Source organism: Talpa occidentalis, unplaced genomic scaffold (assembly GCF_014898055.3).
Source record: "Talpa occidentalis isolate TD23 unplaced genomic scaffold, MPIMG_talOcc4v2.1 talOcc4.10, whole genome shotgun sequence".
Classification (NCBI taxonomy): domain Eukaryota; kingdom Metazoa; phylum Chordata; class Mammalia; order Eulipotyphla; family Talpidae; genus Talpa; species Talpa occidentalis.
Genome location: NW_023600993.1, coordinates 100717546 through 100731797, shown reverse-complemented (window position 1 = coordinate 100731797; position 14252 = coordinate 100717546). Strand labels below are relative to the sequence as shown.

The 14252-nt window shown below is 42.9% G+C and overlaps 1 protein-coding gene across 1 annotated transcript in view; it reads left to right on the top strand.

Annotated features, from left to right (window-relative positions):
• The window catches only part of ZFP64 (ZFP64 zinc finger protein), a 68451-nt gene that overhangs the window by 27950 nt on the left and 26249 nt on the right, over positions 1–14252 (top strand). The window lies entirely within an intron of this gene.

The following is a 14252-nucleotide window of genomic DNA, read 5'->3' as shown; positions in this document are numbered from 1 at the left end:
TATTATTTCTTCCCTTGGTTTTTGCTTTTGGTAATAACCTACAAAATAGAATGCTGGGAGCCTGGTGGGTTTGCCTGTTGAAAATGCAAAGTCAGCTTCCCTGAGGGATAGTTGGAGCGTTTTAACTGGGTTTTATCCCTTTCTGTCTTGGGTCCTTAATATTTGAACACAATTTTCATAACTCACCATGTTTTCGTTCTCAGAATTTCTTTATTTTTGTATTAGTAATGGTTAATGATGGGTTGTTAAGTATGGTTTGGTATAAAGTAGTAAAAACTCCCAGCATACTGTGTTAGCATTGCAATAATTCATTGCTTTAGAATCATTGCTTGGGGTGCTTCAGGGGACCATTCAGCTCTTGGGTTTTAGCTGGGAAACTTCTAGTTTTCTGTATCTTTTTCTGTATCTAGTTTTCTGTATCTTTTTCTCAAGTGCCCCTTTTTGCAGCTTTTAGAAATTTTTTTCCATGATTGTAAATGTGATGTATATTTCAGGTAGGCTATAAGGGAGACACGTTACATTCTTGAGGAAAATGTAGTTGTGGCCATTTTGATGGACTTTCTTCTTGTCTTTCTTAGATGCAGTATGTCACGCTTCCCACTGCAGTTACAGATTCTGTATTTCTTGGTATATATTTCTCTACCCAGCTGCTGCCCTGTGTACATACATGTGCACATACACACATACAAGCTTATACACACATGCATGTTTGCATTTTTTGGTGACAAACTACAATAGCAAACCTTGTTCCTTGCAGTAAACTACCCTCAGCGTTGTACAAAAGTCAGGCCAGTAATCTCTAGCCTCCTGCCCTTTTTTACCCCACCGGAGGTAAGTAATGTCAGTATATATGTTTAGACCACATTCGTGGTCTAAAAAAATTAACAGACTCTTTTTTCCTATTTTTGTAGTAATTGGATCACCCTCTGTCCATTCTCTGCAATTTGCACTTATTATTCCATCTATTAACTGCCCCATGAGTCAACACAGCTGTCCCTAACTTATTTTTTGCCCGGACTTTTTTTTAAGGTATGACCATATCTGTGTTGATTCCAAGCTCTCCCTATTCCCAAATATTCAAATATTCGCTCTTTTTTGCAAACTGCTGCAGTCAGTGGCCTACATAATTCCTCCCAGGCAGCTGGGCTATTTTTTCCCTGTAGATTAGAGGTACAAGGAGTTTTCTGGGGCTTGAAATACATCATTTCGACCACAAAATGGCATCTCTGAGATCGGTCCTGTTCAGAGCTGATCCAGCAAGCTTCAGCCTTAGAAGTGTGTCAGTCTGATGGGCGAGGTTGTCCGGGCTGCGGGTGTGCAGTTCATGACTTGACTCTTGAGCTCGGCATTTACTCTTCTCTGAATTTTAAGCTCATGCTCCCTCATTCCATGTGAGTTGTGGGAACATGGGGCTCTGAACCCCATATCTGCCAAGATCGCGGAGGTCCCCCCTCCTGTCCTTTGTAGACGCTCCTTGAGAAGCGTTCCTTCCAGTGAGTTCGGCCGCTTACTTGCAGCACCTGTATTTCCAGGAAAGGCTTCTCTTCCCTAAGATCAAACAGTCCAGTTCCTTTAATATTTTCACTGCTTGTTTGCAAAAGTTAGCACGTTTGCTGCAGCCAGAATCCATATGTATGCATGCAGACAGAGGAGTTGTCCACCTAGAGCAGGGCCATTTGTTAAATAAAATCTTTTCCTCAAAACCAAAAGGTTCATTTGACTTGCAGTGAAGTTCACGGATCTCTCTCCTCTGGAATCTGTTTGGACGTGGTCTCTTCACTTTTGCCAACATCCTGTATTTGATTATATTAGCATTAGAGTGAGTCCTGGGCTCCTTTAGACTTAAACCACCACCGGGTAGCTGTTCTTTTCCAGACATCCTAGCCAATCTTACACATTGATTCCAAATAAACTATCACTTTACCCCTTCTGTCTCCCCAAAAAATTTCTTTTGAGGATTTTGATTGGAGTTGCATCTGTATGACAAATGAGGTTATCAAAAGAATGACTTTTCCAAAATGTTAAATTTTCCACCCAAAATTGTAAACAGCATTTAACAAAATTATATAATTTTCTTCATATGTAGTCTATTTTTATTATATAAGATCTGTATTTTCTTATTCTGTAATTTTATTTAATTTTATGTGATTATAAATAGAATTTTTTCCTATTTTAAAATAATTTTTATAAAGAATTTATAAAGAATACTTAATAGATTTATTTATTTTTTATTATTTTATTTATGTATTATATTTAATATTTAATAGATTTATCTACATTGAACTGCCATAGCAAAAATTCTTATTAACCGAGCATAAGCATTTACTAGAAATTCTTGTTCTCTGATAAAGATGATTTATGATGGTAAAGATAACCATCTCATTTCTAGGTTGTTTTATCTTTTCCTAAGCAACACATTATACCACATTTTTTTTTTTTTAATTTTCTCACATCGTTGTTCATTTTGTACAATATTTGATTTTCCCCCTCAGGTGTGGTCCCCTCCCACCACCACCGCATCTGTAGCCCATCACCATAGTCCCTTGTGCTCCTCCCTCCTGGGTTTTGACCCTTTTTCTCCCCACCCCTGCTAGATGTCTCAGATCTTTGGTCAGCCTGCAAATTTTGCCTTTTCCTCATCCTTTGTTCAGTGACCCTATATTCCACCTGTAAGTGAAACCATCTGATATTTTTCTTTTTCTTTCTGACTTATTTCACTGAACATAATCCCTTCCAGCTCCATCCATGTTGTTGAAAATGGCATGAATTTATCTTTTTGATGGCTGCATAGTATTCTGTTGGTTGTATATGTGTGTGTGTGTGTGTGTGTGTGTGTGTGTGTGTGTGTATGTATATATACACACCCCACGTCTTCTTGCCCAGTCATCTGTTTTGGGGCATTTGGATTGTTTCCATATCCAAGCTATTGTAAATAGTGCTGCAGTGAACATAGAAGTGCAGGTTTCCTTTCAAATTAATGTTTTTGTGTCTTTTGGATAGTTCCCAGGAGTTATACCACATATTTCTATGTCCAAGTGTGTTGATACTGCTGTTATCCTGTTGCGTCTCTGCTTTTAATTTGATTGAGTTTTGAAATTCCCAGTTTAATATAATATATGCTGGGGGTTTTTTTGAGTGGTAATTTTTATAGAACCAGTCATTTTCTACTACTCAGTTTTCATTTAGAATTTTTATCAGGGTAGCTACCTAAAGTTTATCAAATATGACACAGCTATTTGAGTTTTGTGCTTACATGTACTGGTCCAGTGACTTGGTATAGGACACAGCCTGTTGGATCACTTTGCATTCTGAAACTCACCCTCTTGGTCAAATTAGGTTATTTTCTTAATATGACATTGCTAGACTTCATTTAGTAATAGTTTACTGGAAATTTTAACTGCATGTGTGCATATGTGAACTGATCTCTGGTTTCATTTGGTTTTGGGGGTGTTTTGTACTCTAATTTTTGCTTCTTTGTTTTAGGTTGTGCTACTTTGAAAATAAATCGGGGGGGTCTTCGCTGCTTTCCAGTGGCCAGCAATAGTTTGGCTATGTCAGGAATTACCTGGGCTGATACCCTTTGCATTGTTCCTCCTTCCCAGATGTTCCCATTTGATAGGATCCGGTCAGGTTTGATAGGATGGATCAATTTTAGTAATTTAATTTTATACAAAAAGTCCTCCATTTAAATCTAAACTTTCAAGTCTATAGACCTGTAATTCCATTTAGCATTCTCCTTAAATGACTTTAAAATTTTGGGCATTTTTGGCCCATCAGCTCTCTCAGTGAATTTTTTAATATATTTATTTAATTTTTAATATATTTAATATATTCTTTTAATATAGTCTTCTTAGTTTGCCAAGAATTTGTCTATTTTGTCATTTGGATCTGTAGGGCACAGCAGAAGAGTCTCCCCAGCACTCTGAGTTCTGCTTGGGCTGGTCAAGCAAAAAGATTAACATCAGGGCCTCCAGGTGGCGCAGGGGCTTAAGTCTCAGCACAATGAAGCTATCAGCAGTCACTGCAGCTTGAGTTCCATCCCCAGCCAGGGAGCTGACCCACATGTACAGCAGACCTCTCCTGTCTCCCCACTGTTCCCCTCAGCAGAGTATTTCGGTTAGTCTGCCTGTTCTGCTCCCCACTCTGTCTCTGGTGAATCCTTTCACCCCCACACACACCTCTGGCCTGTACCCCAGTTCGTGTATGCATAAATAAATAAATCTTTTTAAAAAAAAAATCATGACCATCCTATAAATATAAAACAAACGTGTGTTAGAGATTTTAATTCATTAATTGATGAGGAAACCAGTAAGATGTTATAACAGCTCCCAGGGATTCAACCAACACTTACCTGCGTGGATATCTGGAATGCTGAAATGCACTTACAGGGGGACACAAAGACAGGTCAGTAGTTTCCAGGCAAAAATCAGCTGCATTCCAGCAAGCAGAGTGTGTTTGCATTCCTGTGGGCAAGTTATTTGCATTATTATATGTTTCTTATAACTTAAGAGGTTGTAAAATACCTCCAGGACAAAGAAAGGCGCTCACCCCTATAGATTCAGGTACCTGCTGGGAACTGGCAGTGTAACAAGTCATCTTTTTTGCCCCTTTCAATGTGTTTCAAAACTTTTCAAGACAGCCACAGCATCGAGGTTCTTTCTATGATGGATTCTTTCATGGGACTCTAGATACTCTGTTCTTTCAGTTTTAGGAGGGGTTGGTAGGTTTGATGGGTCAGGGATGTGGGGGGAGGCATCCAGGGATCGTATAAGGTTTGTTATTTTTCAAATGGCTGCAATTTGTGAAACTATATATTGGTTTTTGGTTTCTGGTATTTATTGGTTTCGGTCTGAGAATGTATGTAGAATATATGCATTTTGTAATTTATTACTTTTCTTGATGGCCATATATATGACCCATTTTTGTACATGTTTGGTAAATATCTAGGAATCAAACATGTTGGCTTTTCTTGTTTCTTCTAATCCTCTTAGTTGTTGCCTATTTCGACAAAAATATTTTGTCTACTTTGAAAGAAATATTTTCAAACCTCTTAAGGGGGGGTTTTTTCATTAAGTTTCTCTTATATTACCAGGCTATTCTGCTTTCTTATGTTTTGCTAAGTGTTGTTTGATGCACATAAGTTTGTGGCTATTATATATTCTTTGTCAGTTTTAATTTTTAATCTTTATCATGTTCTTGTTCTTTCCCTTTAATAACTTTTGACCTTAAATTACACTTTATCTCATAATAATATTCTAAGTCCCAGTTTATATTTTTTTACATTTGCCTGGCTTATCTCTGCCTGACCTGTTGTTTAATGCCTGTCTTTATCAGCTTCTCTGTGTCTTTTGTAGGAAAATTCAAATCTCTTGCATTTGTCTTAGTAACTATAATTAGCATTATTCTTTACATCTTATTTAATAATATTCCTATTCTTTCTGAAAGCTCTTGTGTATGTTTTCAATTTGCCAGTAGTTATTCTCCAAGCTTTTACACTTATTTTTATAAGTGTATATTGAATGGAATTATTAATCCCACCAACCTTCTATCAAGAAGTCTTCTCCCTCATCTCTTGATCCAACCCCCTTCCCCAAGTCCTGAGCTCACTGAGACACCAGTGACTTCATTTCCAGGCTGCTGGTTACACCTTCTAGTATGTCTCTCATATGTTAATTTCCAAATCACCATCATCCCTTCAGATTTAACCAAAGATCACAGCATTCATGGTTCACCATCGTACTTCTTCCCCTATGTCACATCTTCACCTGATTTTATGATGAGCAGGAAGGTGGAGGCACGAGCTGCCGTGTCCTCTTAGTAAGCTCGCATTGGTGGAACACCCACTGTGTGCCAGGCCTGGCCAAGCACTTCACTGCTACCTCCCACAACCAACTCTCAAATCACCAACAGGGAAGTTCTGAGGTTTCTTCTGGTACCACAGGGGCATCCTTTGGCCCCAGAGAATGCACCTGCCCCCACCTATCAATGTATCTTGTCTTAACACACAAAGATATATTTACCTGCATTCTTAAAACATGGATAATCAAACTAATCAAACTAGGATAATCAAATTTTTTTTGGACAGAAAAGTTATATAATTTGTACTTTTGAATATTCCTTAAATCAATCTCTTGATTTTTTCCAAAATGTTTATTATAAAGTGCTGACAGAATTGTTTTAGGAGATAATCTTTTCATGCTGATTTTGTGGTTCTTGATGCATAATTATGGTCACTTAACTTAGGCTATGTGTTTCCAGTATCTTCTATCCCTGAGGGTAACTTCACTCAATTTTGAAACTGGATTTGGGTGTTTTGAAAGGGGAGGTTATAAGGCGAATGCTCTGGATACCACCAGCTGTTATGATATGGTCAGTTCCTTGGTGGATTCATTCTGGACACGGGGAGGAAATCTTTCCAAGGGCCCATGGAGCTCTGTGTGTCCAGATCATACCATCAAGCCACTGCCTCAAGGAGGCTCACTGTCAGCCATTCCATTGTCTCTTTCTTGTTTCCTTCACAAAATTGTGGAGAGCTGAGATGGATTGTAACCACTCGAACCCCTGGGAAAAATGCTTAGGAAGTGTTCACTGAACTCGTGCATTCATTTTATGTTTTCTTGAGCACCTACTATGTGCAGTTCTGGAAATTTTGGGAGGTAGTGATGAATAGAGTGGGTCCTTGTAAGGCTACTATTGTTGGGAAACTAGACAGCAATAGTATGCAGATACAGAGATAACCCATACGATGCCTCAGGAGGGGACAGTTCAGGGGTGAAGAGGGGAGATCTCATATGGGACCGGGGTGCAGTTAGGGAACACCTCCATGAGAAGTCTGGAATGAGGGAGGGAGGGAGCTTTGTAGATACCAAGAGGAAGACAGTTCTAGGCAGAGTGAACAGCAATGCAACATCCCTAAAACAGAAATGTGGGGTGTCCGAGGTTAACGTGGACAGAGAAAAATGAGCAAGGAAAGGAGGAACAGGTAGAAAGTAGGGTGTGGGCAGTATTCTCTATATATTTTTTGTATATCTGCATAGTTTATAATAATAAATAAAACAATCATGGCAACTACATTCTTTCAGCAAATACTAATTGCCAAAGGGTAACTTGATTGTAGGGGGGGTGGGTAGGTGTGGCTGACAGTCCACTTAGGCAAACAGACAAACATTTGTCACAGCATGTACCCACTCTACCAGAGAACACAGAAGCACAGTAGGGATCCCCTATAACCCAGATTGGAAGGCTCCTTGGGAGGAGCTAAAGATAAACACGAGTTACACAATCGCGAGCAAGGAACGAAGACTGAGCGCCGAGCATTCCACAGTAGACGTGAGCATCACGAAGTCTGGAGGGGGAGAGGTCATATGTAACTGGACATTTCTTTAGAAGGGAACAGATAAAGAGAATATTGTGTAGGTTAGCTCTTGGGAAGGTTGTTTGTATCTGGAAAGGAAATCCCACGTTTGTATCACATTGTATTTATAAGACGATCCGATGCCTCATCCAAACTGCGACACCTTTGAGAATAAAGTGGCCCTATTTTTAATTTTTTATTGTAGTCGCATTGGTTTAGATATTTGTATTGTGTTGGTTTAGGTGTGCAGTGTTCTAAATCAACATCTGTATATACTACGCTATGTTCACCACCAAAAGTCTGGTTTCCATCCTTGCGCTTACAAGTGACCCCTTGTCACTTGTAAAACGCCACACCCGTTTTTCTCACCCCTTTTTCCTCTTTCCTCTGGGAACCACCATTTTCTTTGTATAGTCTAAGAGTTTATTTTGTTTTCTTTGTTCATTCGTTTTGCTTCTTTATTTTCCACATGAGTGAAATCAATTGCTATTTATCTTTCACTGAGCATGATACCCTCTAGATTCATGCACCTTGTTGCAAATGGCAGGCTTGCATCTTCTTCATAGCTGCGTAGTATTCCTATGTGTGTATGTGCCAATCACCTGTCAATGAGACTATTAATTGTGGGGGTATTATTTATGATTAGAGAGCAGGTATAAATCAGTTTCCAAAATGCTGTTATTACTGTGGAAGACCAAGTCCAGAAACTATAAAATAATGACGAGTGATTCATCCTGGTGATAGAACACAGCAGCGCAAGGCATTTCACAGGGTCAGTTTTTCAAGAAAAATAAACCACACGCCACAAAGCTGATCAAAGTTTGGATTTTAGACCTGATGCTTTAGATAAACATTTATTATAGATTATAGACGTGTCTATCAGTCTCTATCAATCTGTTTTATTCGAGCTGTGCGATTGTATTCCTATTATCAATATTAGTAGCTCCTGGCAGTTATATTATTGTTTCCAAGTGAGCACTCTGTCCCTAGTAGAATAATAACCAGCCACCCCTGCCCATTGGTACCATGAAATATATTCCCCTTGCCCCACTGATTGGGGGCAAAGCCATGTGACTTGCTTTGACCAGTGGAATTTAGTTGAAAAACCTGATGGGAACAGGGCTTTTGATGTGCCCGTACAATCCAGGTCATCCTCTTGCTCTCTGTGATGTGTCACAAGAAGAACATGTCCTGGGTAGCTGAGGGCCCCAGGAGAAATGAGCAGACACATGGAGCTGACCTCACCCCTGCCCTAGATCTAAACCCAGCAGAGTCACAATGGACTCCAGACCTATAAAAAGTGAAAGAAATATTGGCTGTGGAAAGCCACTGAGATTTTGAGGTTGTTTGTCACACAGCAAAAACTGACTAGTACAGGGGATGATTATTGGCACCCACCACTGTGATCGCGTATGGAATTGCAGTACCCCATGTGCCACTTTGATCTGAATGAATGAAATCATGTCGCCCCTACAATTCCACTTTCAATACAAGTTCGATGAAAAAAGTATTCGTATATTATTTGTCTGTAGCTAGCAGGGTTCTTCTTCTTGTCTTGTCTTGCTTCCCTTTTTTTTTTGCTTTTCTTTATTTTCTGGCTAGTTCCCTTTATAGGAAAGGAAAGTTCCAGACAACTCCCCACCCTGCCCCCAGGACCTGAGAGTCTCCGTGTATCCATCTCATATTCACGGCGGCGCTTTCCCAATTGCTTCTGAGAGTCAGTATCTCCCAGGAGAAGCTGCACGAAAGAAATAGAAGTCCTGGGGATGCCTCAGCTTTTAGGAGACTTTACGAAGAGACTAAGGAAAACAGTCCTTTCGTTTTTGAGCTAAATCTTCAGAAAGAAAAAAAGATAAGCTAAGTATGTGTCTTCAGAAAGATACCCAGAGTTCAGAATAATTTGAAAGATTAGTATGCTGAAGGTTCTATGAGAACTTAATTTTTTTCCATATTAAAATTGCTTGCAAATTAGCAACCAGCATCCTATTGACAGAGTGTCTTGCAACCTAAGCCAATGTAGCCAGCCAGACACCCAGATTACCTCTAAGCAGGCAGGAACTGTCCCTGAAAGGCCTCTCTAGCCTGGGTTGCCAGGTGGAAGCTGCATGGAGGCCTGGAACTAACGGCAATAGAGGGTGGGGCTTACAAAAGAGGGTCCGCAGACAGGAAGAACTGGGTTTGAATCCCAGTTCTGCAGTTTCCCAGAGATATGACCTGGAAAGTGACCTACTCTCCCTGAACCTCATTTTCTCGGAGGTAATATTAGTGCCCACCTTAGGGTGTTACAAGGAAGGAGTAAATAAAATAATACATGTGAAGTACCCAGCCCATAGGCGACAGCAATTCACACAGCCAGACACAGCAGCAACGCGGGTGAGCTCCCTTCTCAGTGTGTGTGTAGCTTCGGTTACACCTTCAGTACCTCACACTAGTCCTCATTGGGGCAGCTCTCCCTGGCAGCAGCCCAGGCAAGTGGTCCCACCTGGTACCCAGGCCATAGTTGCTGCTGTCTGGTCAGGCTCCCAGCTGCTCCCCCTGCTCACTGCTGCTCTCTATTCTCCCCGCACTGCTCCCTGTTGGTCCCCCCTGCTCCCTGCTTTCCATTGCTCCCTACTGCCCCCCCCCACTGTTCTTGCCTGATCCCCCCAGTCCACTTTCTCTGCCCCCTCACATATGGCCAATAAACTCCTGTTCTGGTTCAACTGTTTCTACCCCTTGTCCTCAGTGAACTCGGGTTGACAAACTCCCAAAGAGAAAGGCTCTCATTGGGTCTGTGGTCCCCACCAGCACTGGTCTCCCCACTGGGGAGAACTTGGGGCTATGCCAACATGGGACCATTGGTTTGGATTCAGTCTTTGCCCTGATCTAGAAAGTTATCTTAGATGGGTTCACAGTACAAACCTTGGTGTGTTTATGGACAAAGACCCCACACCCTCCACCCACACACTGGACACTGCCTTTCCTTTTGCAAACCTGATGGGTACGTCACCCAGGGTTTGGGGGCTGGACAATCCTTTGTTTTTATCCTAGAGGGGAAACTTTTTACAATTAAAATATTTTCTTTTGTAAAAATATCAAATATACAACAAAGTTGAAAGAATTTTTTCCTGAACACCCATATTCCTTCCATGAAGATTCTCCCAACATGTATTTGCTTTATCACTTATCTGTCCATTACAGTAAATTTTTTTTAAAGATTTATTTACGCATATAAGAACCGGGGGACAGGCCAGAGGTGCGGGGTGAGGGGTGAGAGGATTCACCAGACAGAGTGGAGAACAGAACAGGCAGATCTACTGAAATCCACTGCTGAGGGGAGCAGCTGGCGAGACAGGAGAGGCCTGCTGCGCCATGTGGGTCAGCTCCCTGGCCGGGGATCGAACTCATGCTGCAGTGGCTGAGGATAGCTTGGTAGTGCTGTGCTTAAGGCCTTGTGCCACCAGGGAGGCCCGAAACTGTTCATTCTTAAAAGGATTTTTAAACCAGGGCTCAAATGCCTGCAGGACCCAGCTGATAACAAAAATATATGAAGGCATGTGCACGGCAAAGCAGTACAAGTTGAAGCAATGCAAGTTGACAGCAGTGTGCCAGAGGTCAGGCGCTGGGCTGCTGTTTATTAGTTCTGGGAGTTCTTGGGAGTTCTTGATATTCCACACTTACCTGTTTGGTTTTCTTTCTGTTCTGCACCCACCCTCACTTCTGTGTCTTCGTCATGCCTCTTGCTGACGTAGGTGTGTGCTCCCTCCTGATGCAGGGAAGGGAGGGGCATCCCTCTCTGGCCTTTCTCTCCAGCCTGACTGCAGGTTTTCTCCCCCTCAGCCCCTCTTTTGGTTGCAAGGAACAGAAAAGGCACTAAAACTAGCAGAAGTGAGGAGGCTTCCTGCTTGGCTAGAGTGGTTCCCCAAATCTAGGAGAGACACCAGCCTTGGGGCTACTCCAGGGACCTGGGCCCTAGCTGGGGAGAAAGCTGTCCCGTGTGTCCTCTTTCTTCATGCCTGCTTGTCTCTGCCACCCTGTGCTGGCCATACTCCTTCCTCCTGCAGATGGAGTCCCGGACACGGCAGATGACATGATCCTGGACAACCCCAACCCGCACCATCTCAGTGCGGCAAACTGACAGGGGCAGGCCTTCTCCCTCCTGTCCTGCCTGTCAGTCCCCCAGGGACTCCCTGCAGCCGAGCTCACTGCTGGAGCGCTGTGCTGTCAGCGGGCTTTGGGAGGGCTGGGAATCACCCATCCTGGCCGCCCACCCACTTTCGGGTCATCAGTGCTTTTCTGTAACTAGCAGCCACACCGGAACTAGTTCCCCAAAGCAAGGGGGTGGCATGGTTATGAGGAACCTTAAATGTCCATGGCTGAGCTCCCTCTGCTAATGACCTCCTTCTCTGAGATTTCCCTTGGGCATCATTGCACCCCCTCTTTCAGCCCATGTGCTTCCACAGGGGCTGCCTCACCCCCTGTGTGGGGGAATGGTGTGCGTTCCACACCAGGCCAAGCATCGTATCTGTGACCTCGGTCAAAGTTTTTGGTACAAGGCCAGAAAGGTGCTAAGCGAATAGTTGTCTTTGCATGATCTCTCGAAGCATCAACCAGTGGAAATAAACCTCTTATTTGATTTAGGTCACTTTTATTTGGCCCCTGTAATAGAAGCCAAAGCAACAGAACCTTAAAGATAGGATCACATTAGGATCTCAAAGTGTAGCTGAATCTTTCCGAAAGTGTTCCCACGTAACCTCTTCTGTCCCTTTCACCCGCGTGCCCAGCTCGATGTAGGTATTCAATAAAATTTACACTCGTTGTTATTATAGTTTCTAACTAATTGTAGTACAAGGGTAGTAGTGGATATTGCCAGTAATAATTAATGTTCTTGATTAGTTCATGTTTTCTCATCCCTTTACATATATTCCTCTTAATACTCAGAAAAACCATCTAAGGTACGTAGAACTAGCTTCATTTTACAGATAAAGGAAGAAGCTCAGGGAGATTCAGAGCTTGTTCAAAATTACGCATCTGGGAGGATCTGGAGCCTTGGTGAGGGCATACACGTATCTTTCAAAATAGCATTTAGCTATTTCGGTGAGCCCCTGTGAATGTCCACTCTTCACTGGCAACACCAGCATCACCCCCATGCCATTCCTCATTGCGTCTCAGGTGAGAAGGTTAAGTAACCTTCCCCAACCAGCCAGGGATCTGCCTCCGGATTTGTGCAAAATTTCACAAGGAGAGAGAGGAAAGGAAAAGCAGGAATGGTTCAATCAGATCCTGCTTGCCATGCGAAGCCTTTTCCCCGCCCACCTCCTTTGCCTTTTGCCCTGCACTTTGCCCACCTCCAGCCAGACGGTGGTTCCTCAAAAGTGCCATCTCTTGCCTGGTCTTTGTGCAAGATTCCCTTTGCCTGGAACCCTCCTCATCTCATGCCTTTGACAACCTAAACCTACTCATCCTACATGGGTGGGGCTATGAATCTGCCTCTTGCAGGAAGCTTTGTCTGACTGCTATGGGAGTCTTTATCATGCTGTATTGTAACTGCCTGTTCACCTGTTTCTGCCCCCCTCGGCCATTGCTCTGTGAGTTTTCTTAAAAGCTTTTGTTGCACTCTTGGAGATTAGTATAGGGCCTCATACCAGATGGAACCCAGACAATGCTTATTAAACGGAGGAATGACTTTTGGACAGCCCTCATAGAAAATGCCAGAGTAAGGGAGACTGTGTGGCATGAGACATGGAAAGATTAAAAGACCCTGAAAATGACAGTGGGTATGTGTGATTTCACTGTTGCCAGAAGGGTGGAGAAACTCATTTTTCTCAAGAATCGGTTGTCTTACCTTTCCAGGCCCGCCACACCCTGCCCAGGTCTGGAAGCTTAGAATTCCTGTTCTTGGAGAACATTCCTTTACAGTTCAGGAACAGCCAATCCTATGGGAGCCAGCAGGTGAATTGGAGGCTTGTTTTCTCTATAAATAAAGACCCCTACTGTTGCCTGCACATCGCCTCCTCCTGGCCAGCATTTCAGAATCTAGTCCTGGACTGTGGGAGCAGAAAGGAAAAGAGGGGAGAAGCCAGGGTTTGTGTGTGGTTGTTCCTTTATCAACTAAGATGTCCCCCTAGTCACTTTATTTTTTTTTAAGATTTATTTATTTATATATACAAGCACTGGGTACAGTCAGAAGCGCGGGAGGGTGAGAGAATTCACCAGAGCCAGAGTGGAAAGCAGAACAGGCAGACTGACGAAGTACACTGCCGAGGGGAGGATCGGGCGGCAGGAGAGGTCTGCACGCCATGTGGGACCCTCGCCGGCGGCTGGGGATTGAACTGGCGCTGCAGAGGCTGTGGGCAGCTTCACAGCCCAGCGCTCAACCGCTGCGCCACCAGGGGAGGCCCCCTAGTCACTTTTTAACTAGTATTTTTTGTCGTTTAATTTTAAAGGTTGCATGTGCTGGTGGGAATGTAAGGTGATAGATCCATGTTGGAAAATACTTTGGCATTTCCGAGGAAAGTTGAATATGAGCAGATGCTCTGATCTGCCTCCTCCTCCCCCTGCTGCCCTTCTCAAACTTACTAGATGTGAGAATCAACGGGGAGCTTATTAAAATGCAGATTCTGATTCCAGTGTGTCTCAAGACTTAACAGGAATACAAATCACTCCGGGGCCTTATTAAGAAGAGTCTTGACTTCAGTGCATCTCAGACTTCAATGTGCTGAAGAACAACCTGGTGATCTTGTTAAATGCAGATTCTGGGCACAGAGAAACTTAGACGTCCAAATCTGGAGACTTGTGCGAGAATGTTCGTAGTTCCTGTGCTCACAATTACCAAAGTGGGAACTGTCCATTGGCAGGGAAGCTGCAGGCGAAGCAAGGAATAGTCCTACAACAGAGGCCTCTCGAGAGTGGGCAACAG